The sequence below is a fragment of the Vipera berus genome (assembly GCF_964194415.1).
Source record: "Vipera berus genome assembly, chromosome: 1".
Classification (NCBI taxonomy): Eukaryota; Metazoa; Chordata; class Lepidosauria; order Squamata; family Viperidae; genus Vipera; species Vipera berus.
Window position 1 is genome coordinate 357,963,485 of NC_138202.1, and position 10,716 is coordinate 357,974,200.

A 10,716-nucleotide genomic window follows, 5' to 3' on the forward strand; every position below is an offset into this window, starting at 1 on the left:
TCAGCTGCCAAGTTTTTGAATTTTGATCATGTGACCGTGGGAAGGCTGCAACGGTTGTAAGTGTGAAAAACCACCACAAATCACTTATTCCAGTGCCATTATAACATTGGACGGTCACTAAATGAATGGTTGTAAGCAGAGGACTGACTGTAATATGGGGATCGAGGCTGGGAAAGCTCAGATTGCTGGTTAGGGAATTCTGGGAGTTGGAATCCACCACTGGAAAGCTGCCCAAGTTGAGACATGCTGGCTTAAAGTCTGTTAGCTTCTCAGAGTGAAACCATTCAGCTCCAATCCTGCTTCGTTTAGCTTTTCCACGCCTTTTAAGGGCAGTAAGAATAAATCTATGCTTTGCACGCGATTGCACGCCTATCTCTCTGCCGGGACTACTTTCTGTCAGTCCCGCCGCGCGGATGGAATCTTCGGAGGGCGGTTTCCGAGCGTGATGCAACGCCGTTGCCGTGGAGACGCGTCGCCCTGGATACGCTCCGATCCACCGACAGGCGGCGAAGAGCGCTGCGCCGGCGGAGCCGAGAGGAGGGGGAGAGGGGGCGCCCCCCACCCCGCGCGTGCCTGTAATTCCCACGGGGGGGGAGTGGGAATGGGGGGGGAATCCCGGGGAGCCGGAGGGGGGAGGGGTGGTCCCCGAAATCTTCAAGGGGGGAGGAGATTGCAAAAGTAATAAAATAATGAATATTTAATAAATTTTAACAAGTAACAAATCAATTAGTATTATATATACTGAGCAGGGGGTTGGACTAGATGACCTCCAAGGTCCCTTCCAACTTTATATATATTATTATTATATTAAAAACTTATTTATTTGAACAAGCCAGCCTGGTCTGATGGGTTTGGGGTATTTTAATATTGATTTTAATTAATTTTATTGTATTGGGCTTCAATATTTAATTTTCTCTTAACTTTTGTACCTAATGACTAATCTCTATCTTAAGGATAAAATCTCCTTTACAGATTAGTCATTAGGATTAATTTTAAATTATATATATATATATATATATATATATATATGGAGAAAAAGGAAAGGAGGAAGGAAAGAGGGAAAGAAAAAGGGAGGAGGGAGGGAGGGGGAAAGGAAGGAAGGAAAATGGGAGGCAGGGGGAGAAATGGAGGGGATAAATGGAAAGAGGGAAGGAAGGGAAGATAAGAAAGGCAGGAAGGAAGGAAGAAAAGAAAGAAAGAAAAATAGAAGAAACATAAGGAAATCCATTTGAGTTAAATCCTACCCAGGAAAACCCAGTAAAAAACAGAATAAGGACACCACGCAAACTTAGCCATTGCGAGCTGGCACTTAAAAGCTAAAACTTTTAAAAAGTTAAACCTGAATTACTACTACTACTACTACTACTACTACTACTACTACTATTATTATTATTATTATTATTATTATTATTATTATTATTATTATTAATTATTATTATTATTATTATTATTATTATTATTATTATTATTATTATTATTATTATGGTCCGTGGCATGGTCAGCCAGATGTTCAGACTGGATTTGGCATTTTTGGCAGCTGTTGACGTTTAATAATATTAAACCAGTTGCAAGCAAAGCTGCCTTTTGCAATTGACTGATGGAAAGAAGGGAAGGGAAGGGAGGGAAGGAAAGAAGGAAGGAAGAAAGGAAAGAAAGAAAGAGAAAAAAGAGAAAGGGAAAAAAAGAAAGAGAAAAAAAGGAACCGAGGGAGGAGTTTGTCAGTGCCAATGGTGTTCAGATGATGCTCTGATTGTTTTGGGATCGCACCCAAGGTGCCTATTACTATTGGTACCACCTTTGCTTTCTTTTGCCACAGTCGTTCTATTATTATTATTATTTATGAAACTTATTTTAGGAAAGGGCATTTGTTCACGACAGGAAGCGAACGTGGTTCCATCCAAACTCCAACACTGGAGGTTTTTAAGAAGAGACTGGACAGCCATTTGCCTGAAATGGTATAGGGTTTCCTGCCTGAGCAGGGGGTTGGACTAGATGACCTCCAAGGTCCCTTCCAACTTCTTCTTCTTCTTCTTCTTCTTCTTCTTCTTCTTCTTCTTCTTCTTCTTCTTCTTCTTCTTCTTCTTATTATTATTATTATTATTATTATTATTATTATTATTATTATTATTATTATTATTATTATTATTATTATCTCAAGCAACAGCTTCCCTCCTGCCATAATACCTTTACATACCACCAAACATCCACATCTGCCGATCCCAGGTCCTGGGCAAGGACTTGAGACGGGGACACAAATGCCAAAACATCTGGCTGACTGCAGTGAACCATAATAATATATCACAGCGACAGGGAGAATGTCAGTTAGTTGGTAGTTTGGGGAGGGGGGGGGGATTGCTTCGCCAACCCAGTCTGTGTAGTGACTCAGTTCTTTGGCTATTTTAACACGCGAGATTTGAAGCCCTGTTTCTTTAAAGCGTGGGGCTGCAGCGCCAGAGTTGTGAGAAAGTACAATAACCACACATCTGTCCTGGTGTTTTGTCTGGAGTTCAGGTTTAGTGGCCCACAAGGGGTTCGTGGAAGGATGGAGAAAGGCCGACAGGATGCCATGTCTGATGGGGAGGGAGCGAAGGGCGGCAAGCTGGCAGCCAAATTGCCCCCGACGCCCGTCAAGAAGAAAGCCAGCAAGAAAAAGAAGAAGAAAAAGAATAAAATTCCAGGTGGGTAGCTGTATAAAATCCAACTGACCTTTCAGGGGTTCTGAGTCAGGCCAAGCCACTATAGCAGTCTTCCAGTATCTTAAGGGGCTGCCACAAAGAAGAGGGGGGTCCACCTATTCTCCAAAGCACCTGAGGGCAGGAGAAGAAGCAACAGATGGAAACTGGTCAGGGAGAGAAGCAACCTGGAACAAAGGAGGAATTTCCTAACATTGAGGACAATTAACCAGTGGAACAACTTGCCACCAGAAGTTGTGGGTGCTTCATCATTGGAGGGTTTTAAGAAGAGATTGGACAATGATTTGTCTGAAATGGTCTAGGCCACAGGTCTGCAACCCGCGGCTCTGCAGCCACATGCGGCTCTTTCAGCCATCTCCTGCGGCTCCCAGTCCTCTGCCATGTGCAGTCCAAAAAAAAAGTGGGACTAAAAAAGTTCAACCAATCAATTCAAATATGCAGGGTAGGTGCGTATCTCGCCTTGGCTCCACTCTTCAGTCAAACCCTGTTCTGCGCATGCGCGCATGTACGCACACGTGCACACATTTTTTGCGGCTCCCAGTTTTTCCTTTTGTGAGGGAACCGGTTCCGAGTGGCTCTTTCACTGTTTCAGGTTGCTGACCCCTGGTCTAGGCCTCTCCTGCCTGAGCAGGGTGTTGGACTAGAAGACCTCCAAAGTCCCTTCAAACCCTGTTATTCTGTTATTCTGACGGGGTTGCCCCAAAGAAGAGGGAGTCAAGCTATTCTCCAAAGCGCCTGAAGGCAGGACGAGAAGCAACGGATGGAAACTGATCAAGGAGAGAAGCAACCTAGAACTAAGGAGAAATTTCCTGACAGTGAGAACAATTAATCAGTGGAACAACCTGCCTCCAGAAGTTGTGAATGCTCCAACACTGGAAGTTTTTAAGAAGAGACTGGACAGCCATTTGTCTGAAATGGTAGAGGGTTTCCTGCCTGAGCAGGGGGTTGGACTAGAAAACCTCAAAGGTCCCTTCCAACTCTATTATTGTTATTGTTATTAAAGGGGCCATTAGCAATCCCATTTTTTTAGCTCGGCAACCTCCAGGACCGCACAGAGTTGGCGGCTGCGCTATAGCTGCATGGCAGGAACAGGTAGGTCTCAACGTACGACCACTGTTGAGCCCAAAATTTCCACTGCTAAGCAGACACTTGTGAGTTTTGCCCCATTTTATGACCTTTCTTGCCAGAGTTGTTAAATGAATCACTGCAGTTGTTAAGTTAGTAACACGGTTGTTAAGTGTATCGGGCTTCCCCGTTCCCTTTGCTTGTCCGAAGGTCGCAGAAAGGGGGAATCACGTGACCTTGGGACACTGCGACCGTCATAAATATGAGTCAGTTGCCAAGCGCATGTTCACGTGACTGGAGATATTACAGTGGTCGTAATTGTGAAAAAGTCAAGTCACTTTTTCAGCGCCGTTTTAACTTCAAACGGTCATTAAACGAACGGTTTTAAGTCGAGAACTAGCTTTAATTCAATAATCAGGAACTGAGGGAAATTTATTGTGGAAACAGATACCTAGAAGGACAGGTAGTCCTCCACTTATGACCACAATTGAACCCAAAATTTATATTGCTAAGCAGGACAGTTTGTTAAGATATTTAACAATTTAGTAGCTGGAGCAGTAGGGTTGTGCAGTGAGCCAAAACACACAGTTGTGGTTGATTGTTTGCAGAGTGCTGGCTCCTGTATGAGGCAATCTGCGCTGTGATTGGTTGCTGTGGGTGTGGAGGGGGAGTTTCCCTTTTTCCCCGCCTTTTTCTTCTGTGTGGCCTTTGGTCCTCTTTGGTTTACCTCATGAGGCTTCTCCTGGGTTGATTTACCTCATGATGCCCCTGTTTGTCTGACTAGTTTGCTGTACTCGTAGATGTAAAATATATTTATTTATATAAAGCTAACAAGTTTGTGTCAGGATCTCTGACTCCATTTGGACACCTGCTGTGCAATTTCCTGACAGAGACCAGAGAGGATCCCCCTAGGGTCACTTGATCACAATTCAGGTGCTTGGCAACTGGCATATGTTTACAAGTGCAATGTCCCAGGGTCACATAATCACCATTTGTATGTTATGTATTTTAATTTTCCCTGTAAACCGCCCTGAGTCCTACGGGAATAGGGCGGTATATAAATTTAAATAATAATAAATAAATAATAAATAAATAAATTATTTGTGACCTTCCCGGCCAGCTTCTGACAAGCAAAGTCAACGGGGGAAGCCAGATTCTCTTAAGGATCGCACGATTCACTTCAGAAGTGCAGTTCTTTCTTTCTTTGTGTCAGAAACCCGTATGAATTATAGACACATAACATTCAACACTGAGCGAATAAAACAAAATAAAACTACTGTGGTGGTTTGCTTAACAACCAGGCCCAAAACGGTAAAATTGGGCGCGACTGACTTAATAGCTCCCTTACTCAGCAATGGGAATTCTGGTCCCACTTGTGGTCTTGTCGAGACCCCCTCTCCTGTAAAAAAATCACAATTGCTCCGAATCGCTTCTGATTTTGTTTTATTTTATTTTTTTTAAAACAGACAAACATTCCAGCCAAGTCAAGAAAAAATCCATCTTTGCCATATTTCCTCTCGATCTGCTCCAGCGCTGGAAGTGCGACGGGACCCCACAGGAAGGTCATAGCAAGCGAGGTCCAGGCAAAGCCACCAGGAACTCGCTCTCGGCCTGCTCGTCGGCCACTTCGGTCTCGACCCCAGGAGACGCCGCCCTGCCCAACGAGAGCCTCCGCTGGGACGGCGTTCTGGAAGACCCCAAAGCGGAAGAAGAGCGGTTGTACAACTACCGGCTGAGCCGAAGAAAACGCTACGGCGAATTCTTGCAGCAAAACCTACTGCTGGATTCGCCCTTTCCGTGCCAACAGCTGCCCGATCTGGGCAAAGTCGCCGAGGAGGAGAAAGAGCGTTCCTTCCAGAACAATAACTCCTCCTCCCTTATGGCCAAAACCAAAAGGCGTCCAAATTCAAAGCAGGGCAGCAAAACCTCAAAGAGGCAGCCGACGGCGTTGCCGTCCAGTAAGTCTCAGGGAGGTCTGTGATTGGAGCACGATTTTTATTTTTTTACAGCCAAAACGTGAGATCAGAATTATTATTATTTTGCCTGAGGGTCTGACAATGGCCTCGGTGTATTTTTTTAGTTTTTGCAAATTCCGTGTGGGATAATAAAACGCTGTGCTTGACGGTGGCACTTGCCTGTGTTTGCATAAGTTGTATGCAAGAATAGGAGGGGAGCGTGTGAAAGCTGCACAAAGGGACATTCTTCCGAGGTGCGTTAAGGGTGGCAAACATGTTGGCACAACCTGCACTCTCAACAGAAATGTATTTGCATAAATAGAGCAGGAGATAAGATCCAAGGGCACAGGTGCATATATATTTTTTCCCCAAAAATGCAAATGCTTCCTGTACTGATTGCATAGGTAGTCCTTGCCTTATGACCACAGCTGAGCCCAAAATTTCCATGGCTAAGCAAGAAGACAGAACAATTAACCAGTGGAACAACCTGCCTCCAGAGGTGGTGAATGCTCCAACACTGGAGGTTTTTAAGAAGAGACTGGACAGCCATTTGCCTGAAATGGTATAAGGTTTCCTGCCTGAGCAGGGGGTTGGACTAGATGACCTCCAAGGTCCCTTCCAACTTTATTATTATTATTATTATTATTATTATTATTATTATTATTATTATTAATTATTATTGCTAAGTGAGTTTTGCCCCATTTTACACGAACAGTTTTTAAGTGAATCACAGCAGGTGTTAAGTGAGCAACACGGTCGTTAAGTGAATCTGGCTTTCCCATTGACTTTGCTCGTCAGAAGGTGGCGAAGGAGGATCACGTGACCTTGGGCCATAGCGATGGTCGTAAATATGAACCCGTTGCCAAGCGTCCAAATTTTGATCATGTGATCATGGGGGGATGCTACAGATGTCGTAAGTGTGAAAAAGGGTCACAAGTCATTTTTTTCAGTACCATCATAACTTTTGAACGGTTACTAAATGAAGTGTTGGAAGTCGAGGATTACCCCTAGTCCTCCAGATGGGAAGATTAAAACATCTAAAGACAGGATTCTCTGAAACTTTCCGTCTTCTAGGAAATGTTCCTTATACAGGTAGTCCTTGACCTAACAACAGTTGAGCCCAAAATTTCTGTTGCTAAGCAAGACAGGCGAGTTTTGCCCCAATTTTATGACTCTTCTTGCCACAGTTGTTAAATGAATCACTGCAGTTATTAAGTTAGTAACACGGTTGTTAAGGGAATCTGGCTTCGCCATTGGCTCGTGAGAAAGTTGCAAGAGGTGATCACATGACTTGGGACACGGCAACCGTCATAAGAGTCCGTTGCCAAGCATCTGAATTTTGAGCATGTGACCGTGGGGATGCTGCAACGGTCCTAAGTGTGGAAAATGGTTATAATTCACTTTTTTTCAACGCCGTTCTAACTTTGAACGATGACTAAACTAATGGCTGTAAGTCGAGACCTACCTGTAAAGGATGGCTGCCAGGGGGATTCTGGGAGTTGAAGTCCACACATTTTAAAGTTACTAAGGTTGAGAAAGTTGCTAAGCAATTTAATCCACCCCCCATCATACAACAGCAAAGCTCTGTTCTTCAGATAATTTATTATGACACGAAAAGGGAGGGATTTCAAAGCAAATTATCCTTGGCCTAACAATATAGAGATTGCAGGGGGAAAACAGCTTTAAATCGCACACTTGAAACCTTTAAAAATACTTATTTCAGAACATTCACGTTGAAAAGGACACGAGCGAGGCTTTATTCTTTAAAAAGATTTATACAAAGCTTTTATAAATGAACTCTTGAGCAATGCAATTTTAAAGAGCCCACCTACTCAAGAGTAATATTACAAAACATAAACGTATTTTAAAAAATCTTCTCTGTATTCCATGAAAACTAAAGCTGTCTTTCTCATGCTGGGAAAACGCCAATTGTGAAAAACCTTGCCAGGTGTGCGTTTTGTGAATGCAAAAACGCACACCAGGAGGCCACAAAAGACCATTGTTACAACATGTCAGATGAAGATAGAGAATTTTTTTTTTTTTGCAGGATCTAAGACGGGCCGTTTCAAATAATTTATTATGCCAGGCTTCCAAGTTTGGCTGGGCAGATAAACCCCACAAATCCTATTTTTTAAGTAATTTTGTGGGACAAAATGTCACGGCAAAGAATTCTTAACATGTGGAAACAGTCCAATAAAATGCAAAGGCTGCCCAACGGTACAGAATGCAACAATTCGAATTTCTTAACATTAAAAGCAAAATCAACCCTACAGCCTTTTTATTTCTAAAGTATTCCTTGACCCACTTTTAAAAATGGGAAGTTAAAGGGTGTTTTAAAGCTGTTAAAGGGTGACAGCTCATATTTGTGTAAATTTTTTAAATTGCTAACATTGCTAACAAAGAATTAAGGGAGACTAATATGCATTTCAAACTTATTAGTTTTCATCAGTCAGCCATACCCTTCTGAGATATATATACTCCCATCAAATCAGCACAATTTCTTAAACTTGACTTATGGTGGTTTTCAGTTGGATTTCAGGATATGTAGGCAGTCCTTAATTTATGACCACAAGAATTTCCATTCCATATGACCTTTTTTCCCACGGTTGTTAAGCAAAACAATGCAGTTGTTAATTAAATCAGATGGTCATTAAGTGAACCCAACTTCCCCCATTGACTTTACTTGTCGAAAGCCGGCTGGGAAAGTCACAAATGTTGAACACGTCACGCTCGGATGCTAAATACAAATCCATTGCTAAGAGTCCGAAGAATGCTACAATGGTGGACAGTGTGAGAATTGGCCATGGGGGGCTTTTTTTTATGGCTGTTGCAACTCTGAACGGTCGCTAAATGAGTTTTCGTAAGTTGAGGACAACCTGTATGGAGCGAGATGTTCCGAATCCCCCATGCAACCTTTGTTCATTTTAAAAAGAAAGCAGAAAGCTGGTTTTTGCACAGTGAAAATAACCAGAGCTCGGCCGTAAAACTCGCGGTAGCATAATAAATTCTTATATTTTTATTTTTTAAAAATTTTTCCATCCTCGGATCCTTTTACAGTTCTTGGGTTTCTTTTTTTAAAAGGCTGCTTGGTATGCACCCCCAATGACTGAGTTATGTTCCTGAGGAGAAGAGGAACAACGTGCCCTGCTAAAATATTTCCCATTTAAACACGAGACTGCAAGACAATAGCTGGCGGGTGTCAGACAGGTCTTTTCACAAATTTAAGGAATTCCTTTCTGCTGCCAGATGAAAATCAAGGCCGTCGGCTTAAAACATTGCTCGTGTCAGCAATTTGGAGCAACTTTTAAAGTTTTGGCTGGGTTACAACGGCCCACGGCGGTTTCCCTAACATGCTTCTTTCAGGAACATTTGCTTTTCAAAGAATAACTCTATTATTCCCCCCTTTGGCAAGGGTGAAACCGCACGTGATGGCTGAGATCTGTTCTCATAATTTATGTGCACACTGCCCTGGGTTCGGGACTTCCAAAACTGGGGCTCTCTTTCAGCCAGAGGCTATTTTAAAGGAGTTGCCTGCAGAAATGCAATGTTTGCATAAAGGAATGTGTTCTCCCTATAATGTGTTCTTTCTTCTTGTTGTTCGCTGCATCTTTTCTCCCTAACAAATTTGAGTTAAAGGCAGACATATTCCAGACTTTGTTAAATAGTGTGATTTGGTTAAAAGACTCATAAAGCTTTTTATTAATTTGGTGTGTGTGTGTGGGGGGGGAAGTCCTACAAACTCCTGATTTTTAGCCACTATAGATCATCATTTTTCAAACTTGGCCATTTTAACAAGGGTGGACTTCAACTTCCAGAATTCCCCTAGCTAGCAAGATTGGCTGGGGCATTCTGGGAGTTGAAGTCCACCCACTTTTAAGGTTGCCAAAACGGAAAAATATTGTCGTAAATTAACATGGCTGTGCGCCAACAAAATCCTCCCCACGAATCAGACCTAACAGAAATATCACAAAATACTTCTCCATTCTTATTATCACTTTCAAAGAACTTTCTCAGTTAAAGCTAAGCATTGCGTCCTGCTCAACATGTTTGATTACGATATTCATATTCCATCAATTTAATCCGTTTGACTTAGACTGTTGTTTTTTTTAAAAAAGAAACTATTTTCTTTGGATATATGACTACCACTTTTATGGAATATTTTCTGGATTCATCAAAGGTGCCCAAACCATGGCTTAAAGTCCAAGCATGCTATGAGAATGTGGTTTCTCTTACAAACCATGATTAACCCAAACTTAACTGAGTTACATGACTGCTTATTCGAAAGGAAATATTTGTTTCTTAACCTTGTCTGAATTTTTCTCCCATTTTGTGATTAGGGATTATTGTTCCTGAAACACAAGAGTAAATATTTGTTTTTATTTTTTTTCCTGTTTTTTTCTCCATGTTTTTTATTCAGCATTATTGATCCTGAAATACAAAAGCAAATATTTGTCTTTTAACCTTTGCTGAATTTTACTCTCATTTTGTGATTAGGGACTATTGATCCTAAATACACAAAAGTAAATATTTGATTGTCTAACCTTTGCTTAATTTTAGGGATTATTGATCCTGAACACACAAATACAAATATTTGTTTTTTTTAACCTTGGCTAAATTTTTCTCCAGTTTTGCCATCAGGGATATATTGATCCTGAAACACAAAAGTAAATATCTGTTTCTCAACCTTTTGCTGATTTTGTGATTAGGGGTTATTGATCCTAAAACCACAATTCATTTCACACAGGAAAACAGCTGGAAGACAATAAAAAACACATTACATTTAATCCACACTCAAAAATGTAAAAAGTGGCTTCAGATGTAAAAACTTTATCCTGGGGAAAAGTTCGCAGCTGTCTGCCCCTTTCTCAAAATTAATAGCCAATTCCCACAAGTCCATGCAATTATCTACTTTTCCTCCTCTATATAAATTAGGTAAAGGTACAGGTTCCCCCGCACATGCGTGCTAGTCGTTTCCGACTCCGCTTGTCCGAGGACGTCTCCGT